Raw genomic sequence first — 25,292 nt, forward strand, 5'->3', positions numbered from 1 at the left:
GTCACACTCTTTGATGTGGTTTTTCGGTTGTTGACACTGGGCATCAGGTTATCTTTGTTCCAAATGGGACACCTAAAGGCTGTCCTGTTTGTTTACTTTCATGCACTTCATGTCTTTGTAAGCTGAGAATGTGATTTCTGGTGAAAGCTGTGGATGTGGGCCAGGTGTGTACCTGGTGTAAGTAAGTTCAAGGCACTCAAAGGTACACAGGGTGTGGTTTCAATGGTGGCAGGGATGCTGTCACTGTGTGTAGTGTTTTTCATTGCATTGGCCTGAGGTGAGCAGGTCCGGCTGCATGGGTGTGGGGGAGACATGGTGATGGGAGGTTGGCAAGTCATTGCTTTCAGTTGTTGCATGGCACTCAGGTGGGCATGAAGTTGGGGTGTTGTCACTGTGTGGGGCGTTTTATATTGCAATGGGATGTTTGCCCAGCTGCCTTCTGCCAGATTCTGTCTTCACTGCTATTGCTGAGAAGTTTGTCTTCCTTCATCTTGGACATTCCATCATCAGCTCCCCTGTCAGTGTTTCCTACACTGTCCTGATGCCACATTAATCAGGGGAAGCCAAATTGTGGCATTGGGAGGCCTTCCAAGAAGATCCTGAATTTACAAACTCTCTGTGATCTCTATTCGGGAGTTCCCTCATTGTCATTCTGACAACAGCCAGATCAGAAGGATCACAAAAACCTCTCACCCAAACAAGAGGTAACAGGGGTAAGCAAGACCTGGTCCTTCACAGCATGGCACTCGGGGGGAAGGCAGTGGAGGTGTTGTGGGCGGGGATGCTGTCACTGTGTAGGGTGTTTTTCATTGCATCGGCCTGAGGTGAACAGGTCCGGCTGAATGGATGTGGGGGAGACATGGCAATGGGAGTCTGGCAAGTGATTGAGTACAGTTGTTGCAATGCAACCAGTTGGGTGTGGAGTGGAGGTGTTGTGGGTAGGGATGCTGTCACTGAGTGGGGTGTTTTACATTGCGTTGGCCTAAGGTGAGCAGGTCCGGTAGCATGACTGCAGGGGAAACATGATGAGGGGAGGCTGGCGAGTCGTTGCTTGTAGTTGTTGAATGGTACACAGGGGAGCACAGGGTGCAGTGTCATTGGGTGCATGGATGTGTCACCTGCTCTGACCTTGTGTTTTTTTTATTCTGAGGCATTCTGCTAGGGCAGATGATGCAAGGACACAGTGCTGTGGGATGCCTGCACGCGACACCTTGGCAGTGTAGGCTAGTTTGGTCACCTACCGGGGAAGCATGAATGAATGACTGGGTGCAGCTGGAGCAGGCTCAAAAAGGGGAAGATGTGAGGTGAGATAGGCATCTTTCTTGAAATGCACTTTACATTTTTTCAGCCTGTATGACTATTTAGATGTAAATGTGTATTGTGAGATAAATTGTTGTCAGGGAATGGGGTGCAAACTCCACCTGTATTTTGCTGTGAGACACACCTAGGGTGGCCAGGACAGTCCTCACAAGTGTCCGTTATTGCTTCCATTATATGATGTGCCTTCCTACTTGTGGTTTCCTGTGTATTTTTGGGGGTCTGCTTGTACAATTGTTGGTAGTGAGCATGTGACAGTGGTAGGAGATTTTGTTGATTTGTTGTGCTTTTGTGTGACCCACATGTATAGTATTGTTTCCACTTGCTATGACTGTGTCAGTGGTTGGTGCGGTTGATTTTATGGCTATGGACACACATAGTTTTCCTCTCCCAGGGACACATTCTCTGGGTGTTGTTATGGGCAGGGTGGATTAGCCCAGATTCATCTTTGAATGCACCAGGGATGTGTGTGACCTAAATGGCACTGTCATGGTCCAAGACCCTCAGGCCAATCTCCTCCTCTTTGAAAGGCACTTCCCTCGCCTTATCAATTTCCTTTCATCTCCTGCTGTCCCCTCCTCTCCCCCTTGGCTACCTTGCCCACTCTCTCCTACTCCTCTTCCCCACCTAGGGCTCTCTGATCTGAACCCCTCTCCAGAAGGTCTTTAAGGCTGGCAACCTTCTTCATATTGCCACTCTCAACTATCGCTCTGCTGTCAAATACGCCTCTGACATCTGCCACCTCCTTGAAGAACTAGACCTTGATGCCCTTGGTCTTACTGAGACATGGTTCACGGCCAGCTCTGTCACAAGCTTTGACACTCTTCTCCCTAATGGCTACAAGATCCTTTCCGCACCCAGATCCTCCCAGTCTGGTGGGGGGGGGTAGCCCTGATCTTTCCTGAGTGGATTCCGGCCTCTATCATTCCCACTCAGACCTACTCCTCTTTTGAATGCCTTGTCTGCAGGCTCGCTCTCTCGCCTACCCATTCTCTCACTGCGGCTGCCATCTACTGACCTCCTGGTCAAATCACCTAATTTCTCTCGGAGTGGGCGTACCTCTCCTCCTCGCTCCTGGCCTCTACCTCTCAACTCCTCTTCCTCGGTGACCTCAATATACATTTAGAATCTCCTTTTTCCTCCTCTGTACTCTTCCATGACCTCTGCGACTCCCTCTCCCTGTCCATCCTCTCCTCTGGCCTGACTCACTCTGCAGGGCACACACTCAATGTCTTGATCTCCTCTGATCCCCCCTCCATCCCTCTGACCACTCCTCTCTCCTGGAGTGATCACTCCCTCCTCTCAGCTCTCCCTCTCTCCCCCCCAAGCCAAAGCCTACCCCAACACTGCCACCTACCTTCTCGGACATCCGGTACTTGAAGCGTGTGTCAGTTGAGGTTTTTTCTGCCACTTTCTCTCCACCCCCTCCACCTCTGGCTGTCTCGCATTCTGACACAGCCCTGTCTCGGTTCTACTCTTCAATTTCTGATACTCTTAATGCTCTTGCCCCTGTCATGAGGATCCGTTTGTCCAAAGCCAAGTGTCATTCCTGGTATGACTCCGACCTAGCTACACTTAAACGTAAGTGTAGGGCGGCTGAGAGGAAATGGAGGGCTTCTTGTTTATCCTCTGACAAACTGGCCTGTTGCCTGCTACAAAGACAATACAGACTCTCTGTCCTCACCAAGAAGAGAGTCCACATTCAAGCTTGTGTCTCTAACAATTCAGCCGAACTCTTTAAAATCTGCAAGGAGCTGGCCAACCCTGCTGCAGTCTCTACCCCTCCTGTTGCCTCCCATTCTCTTTGCATTTCCCTTGCCTCTCACTTGATCTCAAAATCCCAGGACATCCTGTCTACCTCTCCACCCCAACCCCTCCTTTCCCCTCTCCATCTGTGCTTGCTGACCCTCCTTTAGCCACCCCCCACCATCCTTCTCGTCCTTTCCTCTTTTCTCTCCTGATGAGGTCGCTAGACATGTCCAATCTGAAAGCCTCGTCAAAACAGGTTAATTCCTGTTCCTCTAAAACCATAAAGGACCACATTGACACCCTTGCTCCGGCCCTTGCTGACTTTTGTAACCACTACTCAGGATCCTTCCCCTCCCCTCTGAAGTACTCCCTTGTGCATCTTCTTCTCAAGAAACCCACAGCGGATCCTTCTTGTCCAGCAAACTATCGCCCAATTTCCATTACTCCTTTTCTGGGCAAACTCCTGGAAAAGTTGGCCATCTCTCAGCTTAACCTTCATTCCAATTCTGTTGGCTGTCTCCATGACCACCAGTCTGGCTTCAGAGCTGCCAGAAGCATGGAAACTGCTCTTCTGAACATCTGTGAAGATCTGCTCTCCAACCTTGACTCTAACATTCCCTCTGTCCTCATCCTCCTCGATCTGTCTTCTGCCTTTGACACGGTCAACCATACCATCCTGCTCAACAATCTCCGTGATAACCTTGGTATCACTGATCAGGCTCTGGCCTGGAGGACCTCCTTCCTCTCTGATCGACCCTCCCAGGTCCAACTTGGGTCCTTCCTATCATCTATCTTCCTCTACCTTTGGTGTTCACCAGGGGTCGAACCTCTCGCCCTGGATTTTCAACCAACACCTGGCAACTTTCATCCACTGCATTGCAATTTTCTGCTCAAATTTCCAGAGCTACGCTGACAACACTCAACTCATTTTCAGGCTGCCCTCAGCCATGTCCTCTCCCTCTCTCATCTCTGATTGCCTAACTGCCATTCAAGATTGGTGTGACGCCAATGATCTTTATCTGAATGCCAGCAAGACGGAGATCCTCCTCATTGGCACACCTTCACCATCCTTTCCCCTTACTCTCTGGCCGGCCTCCCTTGGCCCTCCTCCTACCCCCACCTGCAAGGCTAAGAACCTCAGGGTCATCTTTGACTCCACACTTTCCTTCGCCGCCCACATCTCTGATGTCTCTAAAAAGTAAAATTTCCTACTGCACCTCCTCAGAGGTGCTCTGCCTTTCCTCTCCTTCCCCCAGAAGCTTGTGGTCTCCCAAGCTCTGGTTCTCTCTAGGTTGGACTATTGTAACAGCCTCTTTCTAAATATACCTGCCTCTACTCTCGGCCCTCTGCAACTAATCCAGAACAGGACTGCAAGACTTTTCCTTGGCCTCAAGCCCTGGGATTGTATCTCTCCAGCTCTGAAATTCCTCCATTGGCTCCCAGTGGATGCAAGGATTAAATTCAAAATCCTCTGCATTGTCCACAAGGCTTTCTGGGGCCTGGGTCCAAAATACCTTCAGCTATACCTCCGCAAATACCTCCCCTCTCAAGCTCCTCAAGGTCTGTCATTTTTCAAAGAAACAAGCTGGGGGTAGATCTCCGTGTTCGGCTGGGGCCTCCCTCTGGAACAGCCTCCCTGCCACTCTAAAACTTGAGGAGAACCATTTCCGGTTCCGGAAGCACCTCAAGGCCTTCCTCTTTTCTTCTGCCTTCGCTCCCCTTCTCCCCTGCTGATCTGTTCTTTCTTGGCACCGTGCACCTGGCCACCCTCTGTCCTCCAGGCCCAGGTACCTGCTCACCCTGCCACCCTCCTGCACTGCCTCCGGGCCACCCCTTGCACTGGGGTCTGTATCTGTACCCATACAGCGCCCCCCCTTTTTCTTCTTGCACTTATCAGACCTACCCTGTCTGCTGCCTTAAACCTAGCACTTGCCAATTACTGGCTGCACTACCACTGTTTGTTGCCTTTATTATGTATTTATTTATTTATTTATTATTAATATTTATCTGTTTCTCCTTTGCTTCGCATTTTCCACTTTTCCCCCCTCCCATGCACTTTTCCCCTCCCCCTCTTCCATGCACTTGCGCATTCTCAATGTCACTTGGCATAGTAAGATCTTTGTTTTGTTCTCCCCTGTTCCCCTCCCTTGCCTTGTCATGCTCTGAAACACCTGTGTACGAGCACGATAGAAATAAAATATCAATATCAATATCAATGTGGCTTCACTGTGTGTGCACCACAGGGGCTGGTGCTCATGTGAAGTAGGTTTGCACAAGCTGATTACGTGCATCCTGTCCCTGTGCCCGGCCAAGGGCATGGGTGGTGCCTGTGGCTGAGGAAGGTGTCTCTCCTGCATCTCTACTGCTATGCCACGCTGTGTGGTAAAATTGTGCAGGACATAAGATACCACAATGATTTTGCCCACTACTGGTGGTGCATATAGCAATACGCCATTAGAGTGGTCAAGGGATCAGAAACGTGACTTTAGCAACCCAAATGTGTGCTCCACAATGCCTGTGGTGGCTATGTATGCTGAGGTGTACCTTAACTTGGCTGGTGAGGCAGGATTCCATAATGGCATGAGCAGGAATGGTGAGAGGGGATAGGCACTGTCCCTTGCAAATGTGTAAATGGTTGTTTTTAGCAATGATTGGGCCTCATTACACGGACGGCGGTAAGGGTTAACGGTCACCGTTAATGGCAACGGTGACCGTTAACCCTTACCGCCGTACTACGAGGTCCCTTTGCGGGTTGGAGGATTTAACACCTGCTTCTTGCAGGCGTTAAAATCCAACCCGCTAAGGGACCTCGGAGCTAATTACGGCACAGCAAAATTGCGGTGGCGTAATTAGCGCCTTCCCCATTTCCATAGAGCCCTATGGGGCAGAAATGGGAATGGGGAAGGGCAATGGCGGAAAGGGGATTTACCGCCCCTCCAACCTTGGAATGGGGCGGTAAATCCCCTTTCCGCCAAGGCGGTGCCGGTATTTTACCGGCATGAGCCATGGCGCTAATAGCACCATGGCTCACCGCCTACCGTGTAATGAGGCCCATTGTCATGGTCTGTTATTCAGTGAGTCATGTGGCTGCATGCATATGTGTGACAGTTGATACTCACCGATGTGCCAGGTGTTGCCAAAGGATCCCGATGTTGGTAAAGTGGTGACTGTCGGTAAATGAAGCTGTCATGTGTGCTTCCAAGGAAATTATTATGACTCCCTTTGCATCGCAGATGACCTGGACATTGATTGAATGCCTATGTTTTTGGTTGCGGTAAATGTGCTCAGTCACTCGGGGGGCTGTAGTGCAACATGTGTGCAATCAATGGCTCCCAGTACCCGTGGGAAGTGTACTATGGTATAAAAGGCTGGCACACTCTCTGCCTTGCCTGCAGTGTGCGTGGCATGTATATGTGCCTACGAACACATGATATGATGCGTCGCAATACCTGATGTAGACATCAGGATTGCGTGCCCTGCGATATGCCCCGAGCAATGGCAGAGGTGTGCTGGAAAGAGCCCATGGCTAGGAAATTTAGGGCTGTCAGCAATTTCTACAGGGGTGTGAGGGCATGGGAGTAGATGGTGGGTGATGCAAGGTTTTCCTCCCACTCAGTGACCAGGTCTAGGATGACATGGGGAGGGAATCTGTACCTTGTATAGACCTCGTCATCTGGCATCCCAAAGAGCACTGTACGTGGGTGGAAATTCCTGTCCCTCACCCTCCTCCTTCCATGGACATGTACGATTGCTGCCACTATAGCTGGATTCAACCTGGTAGAGTGACGTTTGAATGGTGTGCATTTGCGTGCCTCATATACCTTTCCTTTGCGCGTTGGTTCCTTTGCACGTTCTACGTTGTCTGATGTCATGTGTCGGTAAGATCACAAGGTTTGCGTGTGTGTTTTCCCGATGTGGCGTTGCACTTTATAATCCATTAATTCAATTAGGTTTGTGCTTGACTGTGCATGTAATTTCTTTCCATGTTGCGTCCCTCAAAACACCCACATTATTCCTCATTCTTCTTTTGAAGTGAAAATGGGGAATATGCATGTTCCGCCCCCTATTTGTTTCTTTGCGCAGGCCCTTCCCACACTTTGCACAGTGTCACGCAAAGCGCTCAGCACCACGCAAAGTCCGGATGGACGCGTGCAAACTCGCGCAAAGTCACACAAAGTCTGATCCATGAATCGGGAAAAGGTGTTTTGCGCACTGCAAAGTGTACGTTTGAGGCGCAAAGTCACTTTGCAGCACGCAAAACATTCTATGAATTAGGCCCTATGGGCTTCATTAAAAGTCCGGCGGTAACCCTGCCGGTGCTACCGGCGGGTTGCCGCCAGGCTTGTAAATGTTACCGGCACCTGGCTTGCCAGTTACACCGGAGATTACAACCCTGGCGGTCCGGAAAGTCAGGCGCTGGTAAATTGTAATTCCCCATTCCCATAGAGTCCATTAGGACTCTATGGGAATGGGAAACATGGAAGCACCGGCACCGTTAATAACGGTGCTGGTGCTTCCATGACAGTCTGCTTACTGTTGCCGCTGTGTCCGGCAGGGTCCAACCTGTTGGGAACAGCGGCTCCGGCAGGCAGACTCGTAGTTTGCCGGTCCGGAAACAACAGTGCTGGTAAGCTTACCGGCACTGTTGTTTCCAGCCCTGCAAACTTGTAATGAGGCCCTAGGTCTTTTATTGAAAGGGAGAAGATTTGGAGCATAAAAGTACATTTGCCTCATTACTAACAGGTCAAAACAGTGATCATTTGACACAATTGTTCAAGTGCCTAAAATGGACCTTACATGTCTTTTGTGCTTTTTTCTGTTTTGTTTGTATAGTGGTCAGTACTCAACGCATACAACACTTTTGTAAAAATTCTAATATGTGGTGCTTACCACGGGAAACCCAGTCACCTGGTAGTTGTGGCAGGCTTGGCTACATCGACTCTACTAAGAAAGATTCCAGGCCAAAGTACAGCATGTTTGTTGCAAGTATCACCATACTGTATGAACATCATGTCTCATGCCACCTCTGGCATTCTGCATCCTATAAGGTCCACCTGTAGCACTGCCCATGGCTTCACCATATTATGGGCCTCATCACGACTTTGGCGGTAACCCTTAAATCCGGCGGTCGCGTTATTACCGCCGAATTTAAGGGTCCGCCAAATCAGGACTTTGGCAGATTTCGCCCCAGCTCTTAGCTGGGGGGAAATCCCCCGAAAATTCACGCTATTACCGCCGGCGGTAAATCTGCCAGCGGTATGAGCGTGAATTTTCCCCATTGAGCCCAATGGGGAATGGAGCATTCCCGAATGGGCTCAATGGGGAATGGGGAATTACATTACTGCCGAACTCGTGATCCGGCGGTATTAGCGCCGGGGAGTTTGGCGGTAGGGCTAATACTACTAAAATAGTTACCGACAAAGTCGTGATCAGGCCCTATGTTTTGACACATCAGCGTATTACTATTAATGTTACCAGTCATGACCCAATGCTATTATTTTGCATCGTTGCTTTGCAATCTTTAATCTTTTTTTGCTCACTGCCAGCTGTACATATCTTGTGGTGTGCAAACAGGTTATATGCAATGACTAACACTCCCTGGATTATAGATATTTTCTAGGTCATGGCTTTGCAACCCGTTGTACAAATATCCCCCATGGGCTCTTTCTCTAGATCTTCGTTGAACAGCGGCAGCTGTCATTTATTTATTTATTGAACATTTGTATGGTGCCTATACAGCAAAAAGTGTTTCCAGGTGCCACAAGACAAAACAGGGGGTTGAGGGAGACAGAGGAGAACATAACAATAATGGTCCTTAGGTATTTAGGGAGAAAGAGTTGGATGTAGCGAGGTCCCAGGAACCAGAAAGCCTTGTGGATGATTCAGAGGGTCTTGAATTTGATCCTTGCAACCACCGGGAGCCAGTGGCGAGATTTTAGGCTGGAGAGATGTGGTCCCTGGGCTTGAGGTCAAGGATAAGCATTTCAGTCCTATTCTGGATTAGTTGTTGAGGGCGAAGGAGGAAAGAGGAAGATTAAGGAAGAGGCTGTTGCAGTAATCCAGCCTGGAGAGAACCAGAGCTCTAGAGACATTGGGCCTCATTACGAGGTAGGCGGTAGCCGTGGTGCTATTAGCACCATGGCTACCCCCTTACCGCATTCCGGGTCCGGGTTGGCGGAATAGGGTCTTACCGGGTCATTATTACCTTGGAGGACCCAGTAAGTCCCCATTCCGAAAACCATTCCCTATTCCCATTCGAGCCCCCATAGGGCTCAATGGGAATGGGGATGGAGCTAATAGCTGGCCCGTTATTAGCTCCCCGGTCCCTTAGCGGCTCCCGCTAAGGGCGCCTGTTAAAAACCAGGGCCCATTGCGGGACCCACTAAGAGACCTCAGAATATGGAGTTAAGGGATTACCAGCACTGGCACCCTTACTGGTGCCGGTAATCCCTTACCTCCAACCTCGTAATGAGGCCCATTGAGTTTCTGTGGGAAGGTGAGGAAAGAGAGAATGCCTCTGAGAAGGTGATGCTGAAAGTGTGCCTTCTTGGCAAGGTCGAAGATATGAGGAGCGAAGGAGAGAGAGGAGTCAAAGATGACACCCAGGATTTTAGCCTCACTTAATGGTGGGGGGACTGGGTCCATGGAAGGCAGCCAGAGATTAAGAGGGAAGGAGGAGGAAGGGGTCCCAATGAGAAGCATCTCAATCTTACTGGAAATAGGGCAGAGATCATGAGAAGCACACCATGCCTGAATAGCAATCAGACAGTCGGGAATGAGAAGAAGAGGAGGAGTAGGAGGGAAGCTTAAGGCAGAGCTGTGCATCATCAGCATAGTACTGAAAATGAGGAGAGAAGGTCGAGATCAAGTGGGCAAGAGGGACATGGTAAATGTTAAAAAGCCACGCTAAGACGATATAGAGCTGAGGAATGCCACGAGTGGTGAGCGAGGTATAGGGGAAAAAAGGGCCCAGTTGCACTTGGGAGGGCCGATTTGAGAGGAAAGAGGTCAATCAATCCAGTGCCTGGTCCATGATGCCAAAAGTATCACAGAGCCGATTTATGAGGGTTGAGTGATTGGCCTTGTCAAAGGCAGAGAACAGATAGAGGAGGATTAGAAGGGAAGGAGAATTGAAATCAAGGTTTGAGAGCAAGTCCTTGGGTGTTCAGAAGAGCAGTTTCCGTGCCTCCTAAACCAGACTGATGGTTGTGAAAACAATCAACAGATTCAGTGTGGTGGATTAGTTGAGAAATGAGGCTATTTCAGTGAGGCTATTTCAGAATCATTCAAACGATTGCACTTGAAAGCAGGTTCCATGTGCATCCTCATGGCAGGGAGAAGGGTGTCAAGGATGTTGGAGATGGAGAGGTGAAGGTTAGCAAGGGCTAAGTCAGTGTCAGATTCCTCTCCAGGAATGGGAGGGGGGAATGAAGGAGGCGGCTAAAGCAATTACTGACACCCGCTTCATCGGACGAATGACGGAGAAGGAGACTGGCAGTGCAGGCAGATGTTTAGTCTGGGAGCCTGGGAGCTCTAAATGGGAAGACAGGAGAGCATAGTCAGATCAGGAGAGAGGAGTAGTGAGAGGGTTGGAGTATTAGATATCAGCTGGGATGAGTGCATCCAAGGTGTGCCCGGCTGAGTAGGTTGGACCAAAGGGACGAATGGTGAGGGAGAGAGAGTCACAGAGGTTGCAAAAAATAAAGTGGCTGCATCAGGAATGTCGAGATGAATGTTGAAATCTCTGAGGAGGAGAAATTTAAAGGTAGAGGTCGGAAAAGAAAGGGCATGGACGGCCCACTCAGAAAGGAAGAGGGAGATCAGCCCAGGGGGGCCTGTAGATTGTAGAGAGAGTGAGCGAGAGGGTAGGAGAGAGACAAAGCTTGCAGATGAGACATTCAAAGGAAGAGCAGGATTGAGTGGGTAATATGGAAGCAGGGACCCAATCAGGGAAGACAAGAGCCACACTCTTCCTCCGGACTGGTTAGACCTGGGCTTTGAGAGGATCTTTTAGCCCTCAGGAAGGAGAGTGTCAAAAGCAGTGACAGAGCTGGCATTATACCACGTCTCAGTGAGAGCAAGGACATCTAGGTCAAAGGGCCTCATTACACAGTAGGCGGTAAGGGTTAACGGTCACCGGTAAGGGTACGGTGACCGTTAACCCTTACTCGTTAACCCTTATTACGAGGTCCCTTTGTGGGTTGGTACTTTAACGCCTGCTTTTAGCAGGCGTTAAAAAATGAACCAGCAAAGGGACCTTGGTGCTAATTACGGTACCGCAATTTGCGGTACCGTAATTAGCGCCTTCCCCATTCCCATTATGCCCTATGGGGGCAAAAATGGGAATGGGGAAGGGCCTTGCTGAATGGGGAATTACCGCCCCCACTCACCTTGGAGTAGGGCGGTAATTTCGCCATCCACCAAGGCGGACACGGTAAAATACCGGCGGCAACCATGGCGCTAATAGCGCCATGGTTACCGTCTAATGAGGCCCAAAGTCTTCAAGGAGCTGGCAGATGTCAGATGAGTGTTTGAAAGCAGAAGGAGTATTGAGGGTAGTTCGTTGAAGCTGGTTGCCACGTTTAAAGGTCTTCTGAGGCGGGGTACAGTGTCGAGGTATACCCATCGGTGGAGGTGAAAGACCAGAAGGGTGGCAGACGGTGGCATGGTCAAAGAAGGAAGGACATTAATGAGAGATGGGAGACACCTGTCAAGAAGGAGGCGATTGTGATGATAGCCCTGGGCCATGATAGTGCCATGCTGGTAGACATTAATGATGAACATAGAGGATGAGAGGTGTGCCAAGAGAATTTCCCATCTGGTTCCACCATCAATGGGCAAGAAAGAAAAGGGGGAGAGCATTAAGACTATATGGGGAGTCCATAGGTCAGGAGAGGGGACAGCAAAGAGGATGTCATTGATCGTCTGCCTGAAGGAAACATTAATGTAGGTGTCAGCAATCAGCAATACAGGGTTGGAGACCAGGAGTGCTTTCTTATATTTTGTTTTACATCCAATCTTCGAGAGAGGGTTAGGATAGATGATAGAGTAGCAATTTGAGTCGATAGGAGGGATGGAGAGAGCCATAATTGCAGAGGGGGATAGAGAGTGGAAAAAGGGACTAGCAGTGCACAGGGAACTCACCAGGTGGCCTAGCAGCAAGTCAGGGGAAGAAGAGTCAACTGCAACAAGTGAAACAAAACATCAAGGGGTGCTGAGGACTCAGGCCTAGGTTACAATGGCAGCGAGGAGGGCGTACATAGCAGGCAAAGTGCGTAACCAGAAATGATAGTCAAGGTAAGGTAGAAGATATAGCAGTTGACACAGCAGAATGTATAGATAGTAGACTGATTTGGATTTCACAACTAGGAAAAAAGGCTAGAAATTTAGCAGAGCCAGAGGAATCTGACCAACATGATTTGATTTTTAGAAATACAATCAAAATTCCCAAAATGTTTAACTAGGCTAGCCGAATCCAAAGCATCTAGATACAATGTTCTTAAAATACCATCGAAATGAAACTTTTGAGTAAAGCCAATTGATCCAAAAGCGTCCAGATTCAGTTAGTAAAATGCAGCAGAATCGGAAACACCTGGATTCGGTTTTTATAAAAACAGTCAAATTTCTACTTTTTAAATAAACATCTAGATTGGTAGTACAGCACGAAGGTGCAAAAAGGCCTAAGAATTGAGACAGCCAGAGGTTTCAAACACTATGGGCCTCATTACACGGACGGCGGTGGACCAAGGTGCTATTAGCACCTTGGTCCATGCCGGTAAAATACCGGCACCGCCTTGGTGGAAAGGGGAATTACCGCCCTATTCCAAGGTTGGTGGGGTGGTAATTCCCCCTTCCCCCATTGCCCTTCCCCATTCCCATTTTTGCCCCATGGGGCATAATGGGAATGGGGCAGGTGCTAATTACGGCACCGCAAATTGCGGTACCGTAATTAGCTCCCTGGTCCCTTTGCGGGTTGGTTTTTAACACCTGCAAAAAGCAGGCGTTAAATTCTCCAACCCGCAAAGGGACCTCGTAGTAAGGCGGTAAGGGTTTACCGGTACCGGTAAAATACCTACCGGTAAACCCTTACCGCCTACCGTGTAATGAGGATTCGGCATACCTGCTTTTAAGAGTAAAGAAAATAACAGCATTTTCAAAGCAAACCAAATTGCAGAAAATCAGAAGGGAATGAGAGGTCCAGAACCAAGGCAGCAATCGGACGAATGCAGAGTTAACCCAGTAGACAAGACTGATAAAAAAATAAATGGCAGAGTTGTGGAAAGGGCAAAAACATTCAATTACAGTCAGGTATGAGGGGATACGTTGGAAGGCAAGTCTGTGGTCGTGTGCAGGCGAGTGAGAGGAGGCTCGTGGAAGAGGGGGCAGAAGAGGAGATGTTGCAGGCTTCGAGGTGGTGGGATGTGAACGTACACCCAAGCATGGGGCTGTGTAATAGATGTGGCGAAAACGGTGACAAAGCGTGGAGGCTTACCAGTGAAAATGCAGGAATCCTGAAAATGCATGTCATCAAGGATGCCAGCGGTGGGCAGGGAGAGAGGCCCCCTCCAACTCCAGCGAGGACCAGAAAGGGTCATCCTTGACCCTTTGAAGGTGGCTCTTAGAGGTTGGTCGGCGTCAACCTCCCAGCTCCCGGGCCCGGGCACGGGTGGGCTATGATGATCCAAATCGCCAATCAAGCGGCTTGTAGAAGCTGCTGGTGTGCTTCAGCACCATGCCACCAGCCCAGCGGCCATGTTGAAGAAGGCCCTGGCAGATTGACTTTAATAGAAGCCTCGAGGCCGCAGGAACCTGACCCACGATGTAGCTTGAAGAGAGGCAGGCAGGAAATGAAGTCCTGATACTGGATCCTCAGATGAACAGGGTTCGCAATGAAAGACTGTTTCAAAGCAGGAGGCATGATACTGAGGTGTAATTAGTAGTACCAAGGGGACCACCATTGGCTTCCCCCGTCTCTGCAGCCTTTATAAATATATTCAAAGCTGTACATCGTTACTTCTTTCACTTTGCCAGTGGTTTGTGCCTCCTAGAGGTGGGACACCACATACCAATGATTTGCACCAATGCCTGACCACCGAAACATGGATGCTCCTATTTGCAATATGCAAGCCCAAAGCATCAGCCCGTGCACGTGCATGCAGTCAATGTATTTACATCTACAGACACTTCAGTAAATGGCCTTTGGTGTCAAGAAAAGGGAACATGAAGCCAGTATTTTAGAGATGCCAGTGGCATTTAGCACACATTGGTATGGAGTTGTGACAATCACATTAACATTGATTTGGACCTGATTCTGCAGTGGAAGATTGGGGCAGGAACCTTCTTATGCAAGGAACAAGAAGGTGACATTGGATCATCTTGTTCATCACAAAGCCTCATTGTGATTTTGATGGGGGTCCCTTCAGCCTAATGATGGAAAAATCAGAAGGTCCAACAAAGGTTCAGTTATACCAGCACATAACCAAGGGACTGTCAGGAATGTCAAGAATGTCAAACAACATGATGGACTAAAAAAGGGGGCACATGTCAAATAGAGCAACACAGGCCATTTAAGGCATGGGGTACTTAAACATCGGGATTGTTCAAAACATGGTCATTTTCATTGAGGGAATGTTTTGAGCTTGTGTGTGTTTTTAGGATAGGCTAGCTTTTCAGCATGAGCCACATCTTCAGCATGGGGCTTCATTTTAACATGGTTGACATTTTCAGCATGTTGCCATTTTCTGGTTAGAGGCTTTTTCAGCTTGGACACCAGTTATTCAGAACGTGTGCATGAGCCAAGCAGAACATCTTAGGTGGCTCCTCAGGCAGTGAATGAGAAGAAAAAGGAGAAGCATAATGCAAAAGAACTCTGTCAACTCAAATGAAGTTGTCTTCTGGTTAGTGAACTTTAATTCAAAAGCATTGAATAGACTGAAGATAATGTCAGTAAGCAGGGGATAACAAACCAGGGGGAAGTGGGTCTGGGGTGGTCCTTGTCAGACTTGATCTTGGGTATGGACAGAGGTCATCTTCTGCATCATTTTGATATGGGCATCTGCACACCTTAAGCTAGCGCTGCATGTAAAACCCCTTTTTCAGAAAACTTTCTTCGGTTGAAAATCTGCACAGCACATGGACCGCATATGTGCCTTTCAACTTTTTTGATTTAAATGGGACCCAAGCCGGGGTGTGGAGGCTCGAGAGGCTGCCCCATCTTGGCAGTTTTATCACACACCAACATAAACCTTTAATTTAGTACATTGAATGTACGCTTTACAGCCCACATGTTACAGACTACCTTTGTAAGTCGTCACCTGCCTGGGCTTTTCAGAATCCTTTAGGTTTCTTCTCACCTCGTTGCTTTTTTACTTCAGTTCCCTCTACATGTTGCAGGTTGCCTCTGCAGACATCTTCATGCTGTCACCTCCTTTGGGATTTTCAGTATCCAGCTCCGGTCGTCTCACCTTTTTGCGTTTTTGCTCTGTTTTCTTTCTGTATTACCCCCTTGATGACAAAGAGCGATTCAGTGGGCATTTAGTGTTTCAGCTCCCCAATGGATTCCAGCCCCTTGATAATGTGCACACCCGTCATGGGTGCCAACTTCTCAAATTTATTGGTGGGGCCATGTAGTGATGTGATCTGAAAATATGTGATGTGACCAATGACTCTTACGACGCCAAAGGAATTAACATCGCTCAATTAATGAGTTACGAAAAGCTAAGCCTTAGTAAGCCATATATAATGTGCTATAATAAAGGTGCACACTCTGAGTGCCTGCTATATATATCTTTGAGCCAATTGTCTTCTCCTCTAAACGTTTTCAGGGCTCATCCCATATCAGAGAGGCAGTCTCACCCTGCAGATTGCAGTCAATGCAGTGCAGGTGTTTTCAATCAGTGTCAATTTTGCAGCAAGGACTTCTGATAGCTGTAGTTGTCAGGTTACAAGGGGCATGCTCACCCCCAATCACCCACAGTGTGGGGGGAGAGGGAGGACCGCTGGGCAGATTTGGACTATGTCCGAAACAACTTGGGCACGAAGCGTTGACTCACGATCCATGCATTGTTCGGGGTTATTCCATGCAGGAGTTATTTAAATATTTGAGGGAGAAGGGGATGCCCTCTTCTCGAAAATTGACAGTTATATCTCCTATGGTGTATTGCAGGATCATGGTTTTCAGAAATCAAAAAGCCTCCATCTTGTTTTTCTCTCGATGCAAGAGATATTCGAGGTTATAGCTGAGTATATGGCAAAATGAAACGCAGGAAAAAAGGTAGTTGCAGGTCAAAAACATGCAAATGCCATCAGGTTAGATGTGGGGGATGTGAGGTGGCTAGAGTGCACCAAGTGAAATTTGGAGGTTTGAGGGTGTCTAGGGACTGACTAAGTTTGCAACACAAAGCTTTCTGTAGCCTCGGTTATAGCTGGCATCTCAAAAAGAACTGCGTCACTTAAACAGCGTGTGTTGTGGGTGGAAAGGGAGAGAAGGTGAGGAGGCCATCCGGGGAGGGGGGGAGCTGCCACATATGAGGGGAACTTGGTGAGGGCAAGGAAAACATTTTTTGTGCTGTTTTTCCGATATTCGCAGCTATATTCGAGGTTATAAAGGACTAGGGATAGCCAATGGTATGGTCCTCATTACGAGTGTGCAGATCCTGTAACAATGGTGCCTGTAAGCCTACCGGCACTGTTGTTACCGGATGTCATGATTCCTGCCCCTCATGTCCCCAGTCCTCCAAGATGTCAGGCTGGAGCCAGGCTACGATCACCTACATGGCCCTCAAGGGCCTCTCCATCCCTCCAAAGACCCACTTGGAGTCAGACTTGGTGCTTGTGGCACCAGACTCACTCACTCCCATAGGATAACATTGGGGATTGGACTTGTAGTGCATTGATGGGGACAAGATGGATACCCCCACATATTTCGGTTCCCAGAACTGCATGTGCGGTCTAGTCTTTTGGGTGTGGTTCAGCACAGAGACACCTGGGATACCCAGAGACTATTTAAGCCACACCCAGGCTGAGAAACATGCTTTGCGTTTTCTGCACCTTCAGCATGACACTCACCGTGTTCGGATCGGTCTCCAGTAGGCCTGCATCTTTCTTCTGCACTCAGCTCCTGCAAGAACAAGAACACCGTTAGGAACAGCCTTACCTTGCAGCACTTCTACCCATCATTTATCGCTCCTTCTGTTCTGCAGGCATCTTCGGCGGTGTCATTCCCATCCCGACACGCTGCTTCCTAAGGAAAAGGGAAAAGAACAGAAAAAAGGTATTAGTAAGCATTCTGCAAATCTTCGCTTATTTTTAAATACTGTACGAGCTACAAACGCTTACCTGAATCCCAGCCGCTCTGGGGGAACTCTGTCTCCGGAACTTCTCATCCATCTGCAAGAGGGAAAAGACACTCGAGGTTAGCGTGGAAACATCTAGAGGCGCCGCATACCACTCTTACCCACCCCATTTGTTCTTCATAACCGGCATTCACGCTGAAAACGTCGCGGCACCTAAAAGACACAGAAAAATAACTCAGTTCAATGCAAATACGAAAGGGGTGCATCGCGCATCGCGCTCTCACTCACCTTCAGCACTACTCATCTCAGCAGCACACCACCATCCCCGGATGCCGGCCATCATCTAAGGAAGGAAAGGAACGAAGTTAGAGAACTGTTCAAAAGACTCATTATACTTACCTGTCGGACTCTTGCCAGTAAAGTAACTAGGCAGACACGAGCCTGCATCAATCAACACGCCCCTGCGCTGAAAGCAGGACGGAGAGCACACTATCCAAGAAAACAAGGTGAGCTGTGGACCAAAGGGAAGGGTAGGACCCTGGGGAAGAAGGGGTTCAAGCACACAGAGACAATAGGGAGTTCAAGGGAAGGGTTCAAGGTCGTAAGAGGTCAGAACAGGCTGAGTGACGTCCCCGTGGATACCAGGTGAGCGTTACACCAGACCGGCACACTCCGAATCTGTGGGCCGCTGCCATCCCTAACCTGTCGGGCGAGACGTCACCCGCCCACAGACTTTTCCAGGAAGCACCAGCACAGTTATTAAAGGTGTGCGGTGCTTCCCTCATCCCCATTCCCATTGAGTCCTCTAGAACTCAATGGGAATGGGGATTTACATTTTTTCGGCGCCTGACTTCCAGGAACACCGGGGTCGTAATCCCCCGGTGTGTGGAATGTCATGACCCACTTTTGCTCTGCATCCCTGTGTTCTGATGGTGCCAGAAATCCTTAAAAGGCAGCAAAACCCTTGTGCGCACCAAAACCACTGAAAATCGTGCTTTACAACACAAAAAGATGGCTGCCAAATCTACCATGCATGTTGTCAGTGGTGGAACAGAGATCTCACTCCTGAAACATGTCACTAGGCTTCACAACAAGCAAAAATGGAGCACAGAGGGAAAAGCAGTGCTTTGCTGAAAGAAACCCAAAATCTTGCTTTTAAGTCCGTTTTTCTTGGTTGCTGAAACTGCAGAATGCCAGGACAAAACACCCTCAAACATCCAATATTCTTGCTGGGTGCGACAATTCATTTAGTTCAAGAAATCATTGTGATACTACAATGTCCTCGAAAGCTGAATTTGTCATAAAAACATCCACAGCAAAAGTTGCCTGCCTGTGAAATCTGTCAAAATCTGGGTGCAGTACCCACGGTGGCCTGAATGACAGCTGTCAGAAGCCTGCCTGATTAACCTTAAAAATGTATAAGCTGAAAGCAAATGTTTGCAATGTAAATGGCCTGTTACTGAGAGTAACCTATGTTGTAATTGTTAATCCCATGGTTTAGAATCTGAAATAAGTGTTCTAGCTGCCTGTTTTGAAATTACAAGTTGGTTTTAAGCAAAGGAAAATTGCTGATTGCTGGCAAAGCACCCTGCTAGAGAACCATCCATCTTCCTTGCTCCATACTCTAGAAACTTGGCAAACAGAAAGGCCAATTGCATAGCTAAACCATTCTCAGCTGGGCCTTAAAGTCCAGAATCCCACCACCTAAGGGGAACATCAAAATATATACAGCCGGGCTGTGCTGTACTGCTGCCTGCTAAAATAATTATAATCAGAACCAAGCAATCCAACCCAGTCCTGTGCCAAGTTGTGACCAGAGCCATTGTAGAACCGATCCAGTCCTGTGCCGTGCTGTGAACAGACCCAGTTCAGTCTGGTGTGCCCAGCTGTCTATCCCAGAACCAGATTCCCTTACCTGACCAAAAATCTTGACGGACCAGAATCCTGCCGGTTCCGTGTGAAACATATCTAGTGAGTATCTATAGAATAGGACTATATCACTAGCATATGTACTGTCCCTGTTTTAACACATCCTATCTTGTATTCAGAACCGGTAGTGTTAGGAGTATTTTGAATTTTCAGAACTTTTCTTGAGCTAAGTTTCTCTCATTTGTTTTCTAAAATCATAAATCATTAGTGTTTTGAATAAATGAATTCCCGAAAGAAAGTGAGTATCCACCATGTGAAGGGTCCCTGCCTAGGGCTGTGGAGATTCATGTGTGGCATTCTCTTTTCCTAGTCATAATCTAGGGTAAGAAATCCTTTCTGTCTTTTAAAAAGTGTATTCCGGTTTTCCATTCTTGCACCTAACTTGAAAAACGACCTCCTTTAAAACGTCCATAACTTACTCAGTTTTTGTGCTAGAAACAGAATTCCAAATCCATACGGTTCTCCCGTAATCGTGATTACCGCGCACTGAAAAGTTTGCCACGAATTTCGTTTTAGGGAAATACTGACATGTGTAAAACAGCTTTTGATTGCTCCCGACCTCAGTTTTAAGATTTCACATTTCTTCTTAGTATTAAATCCTAGCTAGTGTTTATGTGCAGCTATCCAAAGCGGCTCCCATAAGAATTTAAACAGTTTTAGTAATTTAGCCCATATTTAGTGTTTTACCCAATCCACTCTCTAGATAACTTTAAAAAAACATTTTGACAGCTTGCCAAACAATTCTCTTGTGTTTTCTGGGGGGAATTGGGATTGTTATTTTGTTCGAATTCTGCTATTCCTGAATACCTGCTCTCTCCTCCTATCTCTTACATTGTCTATTGGGGGGTTGACGGGTGTGCAGGGGGAAATAGTAACCACACTGCTATCTGTTCTGAACACACACACAAAAGTATTATTCTGTGCTGAATTGTTTTGCTCACCATTGCTCCTTGTGCATTAAAGAGATTGCTTAGTGTTACATCACCCCATTGGTGATTATTGCATACCCATAAAACATATTGTGATACAATTTTGAATTGTGAATACATAAATAAATATTTTAACTTTGCAAACCAGCCTGATTCCTGGTTCAATGTGACCGGGGGGTTCCAGGAGAGGGGCGTGATATGAGTGGTACATCCTTCAGAATAAAATAACTTTTAGACACAAATAAATACGGATTTCAGTTGTGCATTACATGCTAGGCGTTGACTTAGGTGAAGTGCCCGATTGAAGTCACTTACAGATTGGGGGCTTGTCCGGGATTTATGAATTAGACATACTACTTGTGACAGTCTAACACAGCGTGCTAACTCACGGGGTACATAAACCCTGTTGGGCTACCATACTGTGCTACACTGTAAAAATCCCCTTCAATAGAAATACTCAAAGGAGTTGGGCCTGTTTTGCAAAAATAAAATGACTCTGAGATAAATCAGCAGGAAATTAATATTTCCGGAATGGCGACCCCAGTGGAAATTAATACGGCAAAAGAACACCTACTGCACAAATTGTCAGGGATGACTGGGTTGAGCAGGATGAGAATGTTTGGCTGCAGGAAATTAAAAAACAAACCACTGCCACAGGATCAGATCCACGGCAGGACCAGGGTCCATTACACATGGCACTTAGTGAATTGTACATGGTGTCAAGGGCAAAAGAAGAGCAATGTAAAATTGCCAAAATAGCGGCATATCTGTACCTCCACATTGGAGTAATACAGGAAACATACGCCGAAAAACTAGTTCTGGCAAAAAGGCAAGTACAATACTTAGAGAAAACCCAAACTGATCTGGACTCTGCAGAGCAAAGAATACAAAAGAGCCAAGAATCAGAGAGTGAAACCAGACAGTACCTGACAAAAGCAAAAGAAGATCTGGATGTCCTGCAGCAAGAGAGGGTAGAGAAGGACACCACATTACTGACACTGCATAGAGTGTCAGGAAAGTTTGGAGTCTCTGCAACAGAGCCAACAACAGCTGGAGCAGCAATTACATTTTAATAGAGCCTGCGCAGAGCAGGTAGTCACCCTGCAAAACCACCTAGACCAATTAAAAGAAGAAAATAATAAATTAATTCTTAAAGACCTTGAATCCCAAACCGAATTTGATGAAGAGCACCAGAAAGCTGGTGCGTTCAAAAAACAAAGGGACGACCTAACTGCACAGAGGGGTACTCCAATTCAGGAAAGGGACGCCTTAGGCCAGGAAGTCAACTATTTAAAAACCAAGGTGGAAGAAAATCACCTGGCCCTTCAGAGACTGGGTGAGCTCAGAATGGACTATGAAAAACTGTTAGAGCACCCCAGGAGGGTGGAAGATGCTCTAGCAAAGAATGATCAGGCCAGTAAGGACAGGACTCAGGAGGTGACCCTCCTGCAGCAAAAACTGCCCCAATACTCCCAAATCAGACAGGAAGCACAGCGAGACAATGAGGCTCTCTGTGAGAAAAATGACAGGCTCCATAGACAAATAGCCATGCAGGAACAACTAATAGAGACCAGAAAGGCCCTAATAGAAGAACAAAAGGGTCAGATTATTGCATGCCAACAGGGAGTAGGGGCTGAGAGAGATGAGGTCAGATGGGAGAGGGAGATCCCTGAGCATAACCTCAGGAACCCTGGCACCAGAGACTTCAATCTCTTCAATTCCATGGACTTTGCCACCCCCATGTCCACTGGCTCACATGAGCCAAGGGCCATGGGGATGGTAGACTTCAACCCAATGAGGAATATGGGGCTAATAAGTAAGCGCCTCACAGAAATGGATGGGCGGGCATCTGTGTATAGGTTCCCAAGTGCTAGGGCCATCTTCTCTGATCAGGGAGACTCCAGTGAAGGGAGGATCAGAGAAATGGATCCTCAGAAATATAACTCATCAAGAGATCAGGCAGTGAAATTTGGTGGGGAATTCCATGAGACTAGGCCCACTAAGGGCATATTAAAAACCTCTTCCCAGCTAGGACAGTGGGGTGGTGGGTACTCAACCCTTCCGGGGGGCAAGGAAGAGTCAGAAGACTCTTCTGAGCGCCACAGGACCCAAGGAACTAGTCCCCCCCATTCCCAGGCTTGCAGAATCTGGGAGTACCTAGAAGACCAGACAGCCACCTCTTGTAGCAGTGCCTCTGAGTCAGAGGATGAGTGGACCAGGGTGACCCGAACTAAAAAAGCCAACAAAGTCAAGAGGGCCTTGCTCAAGGATCCCCTGAAACAAATGAAAGCAATTAGCAGCGTCATTACACCCTGCCACAAGAATATAAAGTATTCGGTTTGGGAGCACCTTGAACTATTTGAACAGATGATGGAAACTTTCCATCTGAAGGACAGCCAAAGCTGTATTCATTATGTAAAGTGGACATTTTCTCCTGAATACTCCAGCTTCTTTGCGGGGATGGAGGATCAGAATAATTCCAGATGGTCCACCTATAGTGCAGCCATCCTGAAACATTTTTCCATCCATCGGAATCCTCAAGAGGCTCGCAAGGCAGCCTACAACTTACAATGTGGAGAAGACCAGCCCGCACAAGAATTTGTTCAGGAATTAAAGCGCACCTTTGCACAGACCACTAGAAGGGTGCGCACTGACAGTAAAGAATTTGTGAACACCTTCTTTCATGCTCGCCCTAAGTATATTATGACCCAGCTAGTGATGGACTTTCACGAGAAAAGATCACTAGACTGGGTCATTGAATAAGCAACACGCATCAATGAGGTGCAGAAGCCGTTGGAAAACAAAAATAGTCCCAAAAGCCCCAAAGCAACCAACACTCCTGCTGCTGCTAAAGTGGCGGAGGTGAAGGTTGCCCCCATTTTAGATTTAGAAATCGGGGAGCCTAAAAACCTTCCCTCACAGAATCCAAACAACCCCAAACCCAGAAGGCCCTCGGCCCAATCACAAACAGGGAGCCAGGGAGGTAACCCCACAAATGGGACCCCTAACTCCCCTGACTACATCAGCCCATGCTACAAGGGAAATAGACCTATCCTGGGTTATGTGTGGACTCCTCCAGACCAAGGGGGGGGATCCAACCAGACAGCTGGAAACCCAGGGAACGTCCCTCCTCACTTCCCACAGGAGGACAGTAATCCCCCATATGCCGGACCAAATTTCTTTCCGGGGTACCCGCCAAATTTCAACACCCAAAACAATCCATCCTTCTTTTCCCACTTTACTGAGCCCAGACCACCCAATCCGGGAGAGGGGAGGCCAAGGGTAGAGGGGTACCCAAACTTTCCTAACTAGGGGTATTACCTGAGAAGGGATAGTTACCCTTCCCGGGATCAACCCAGGGGAGAACTGAGGACCCCTTACTAGCGAGAGCGGGTGTCCCAGCGAGAGCGCCAGGTCCAGACCATCGCACAGGATCTGGGTCGCATGCTGAGGGCTTAACAGAACCCTCAGATGAGCATGGTGGCTCAGAACGCCTCAAATCCAGGGTCTGGTGCTCCAGAACAATGACGGGGAATAACCCCGACAACCCACCGGTCCCCAGGGAGGGGGAACAAGGGAAAGGGGGGGTGTAAAGCCTTGGAGGAAGCTTCCGTCCCCATTTGTGGAAAGCCCCTGGAAATCCAGGAACCGGAACCAAAATCTCCTGCCCCCGAAAGTCTGCAACCCAAGGAACAGAGGGGGGTGTAGGACAAATAAAGAACCTAAAAAGACCCATTTTGAGGAGGGGGTGCAAATCTTCCAGTTTGAAGGAGAGCGATCCTGGGAAAAGGATCTTCTCCTTTAGGGATGGGGGGACTCCTCCTAAAGAAAAATGGGTCCAAAAGGATCCAAATCCAGACTGGGTAGATGTGGGGATCGAGTTAGAACCGCCCATCATCAATACCCAGAATGACCAGCACGAAAATCCCCTGATTCAAACCCATCCTGGTGACTGCCTCCAAAAAGGGTGGGGCAGCCCAGAATTAGGGGAACCCAAAACTTCCCCCATATCTAGCTGTCACCTTTTTTTTACCGATTCCCAAGATCCCAAACAGAATCCAGCCCAAATCACATCTTTGTCAGTATCCAAATCAAAGCGACTAACGCACCAGTTGACCAAAAATGTACATTATCTTTACCCCCTTGAGGAAAAGGAGGGAAGATTTTATGCCCCAGTCCAAATACAGGGGCAATGTACAATTTTGGCACTGGTGGACACTGGATCCCAAACTACCCTTCTGTCAAAAAGGGCCTTTGATTAACTAAATTCGGGAAGGGGGGGAGAAATACCAAATTCCTCTCACCCCTCTTCCTGGACAACTTCAGAACTTCGACGGGAAGGAAATTCTCATCGAGGGGACTGTGGATTTGGACATTAAAATTGGGCGACACAAGGTGAAGCACCCGGTCATAGTTGTGACTCCAGAGGGCACACCTTGTTTACTAGCGAATGACATCCTGCATAGATTGTCTCCCCTCATAGATTGTGTTAACAAGGTTCTCTGGACCCACACTAGCCGACTAATAAAATTGAAACAGAGTGTCAACCATGTTAGTTTAAACGGCACATGCCACATGGTTGAACAAAAACCTGACCAAATTGAGTTCCACTTCCAGAATAATCAAATCCCAGACGTGACAGTAATTGCAGTAGGACAACAAACTGGTGATGGGGAGTACTCTCTTTTTATGAAAATCAACCTCCCTTCCAGTCTAAAATGGCATTCCACACTGGAAGGAAACACTCTGAAATTCTATACCAATTCACAATCAGAAAATCCAATTCCTATAGTCCAAAAAGAGGAGAAATCAGCTCAAAGCTTGGCTGATATTCAGAAAATTGGAGAGCAGTTGTTCATCCCTATTCAGTTAAATGAAGGGAAGGACTCTGTTCTCGACTGAGTATGTGTGAACAATGGTAAGAGCTTCATCGGCGAAGCCATGTTCCACAAACTCCCAAAAGATCCAGTCATTCCCACATTTAAATTGTTAGACAAATGGGAAATGGACCTGAAAACACCCAATTCCAAACATCTCCTGCCTAGCAGGTGTATGCTCATAATTTCCATAGGCA

The sequence above is a fragment of the Ambystoma mexicanum genome, chromosome 1p, assembly GCF_040938575.1.
Source record: "Ambystoma mexicanum isolate Mex_15411 chromosome 1p, UKY_AmexF1_1, whole genome shotgun sequence".
Taxonomy (NCBI): Eukaryota; Metazoa; Chordata; class Amphibia; order Caudata; family Ambystomatidae; genus Ambystoma; species Ambystoma mexicanum.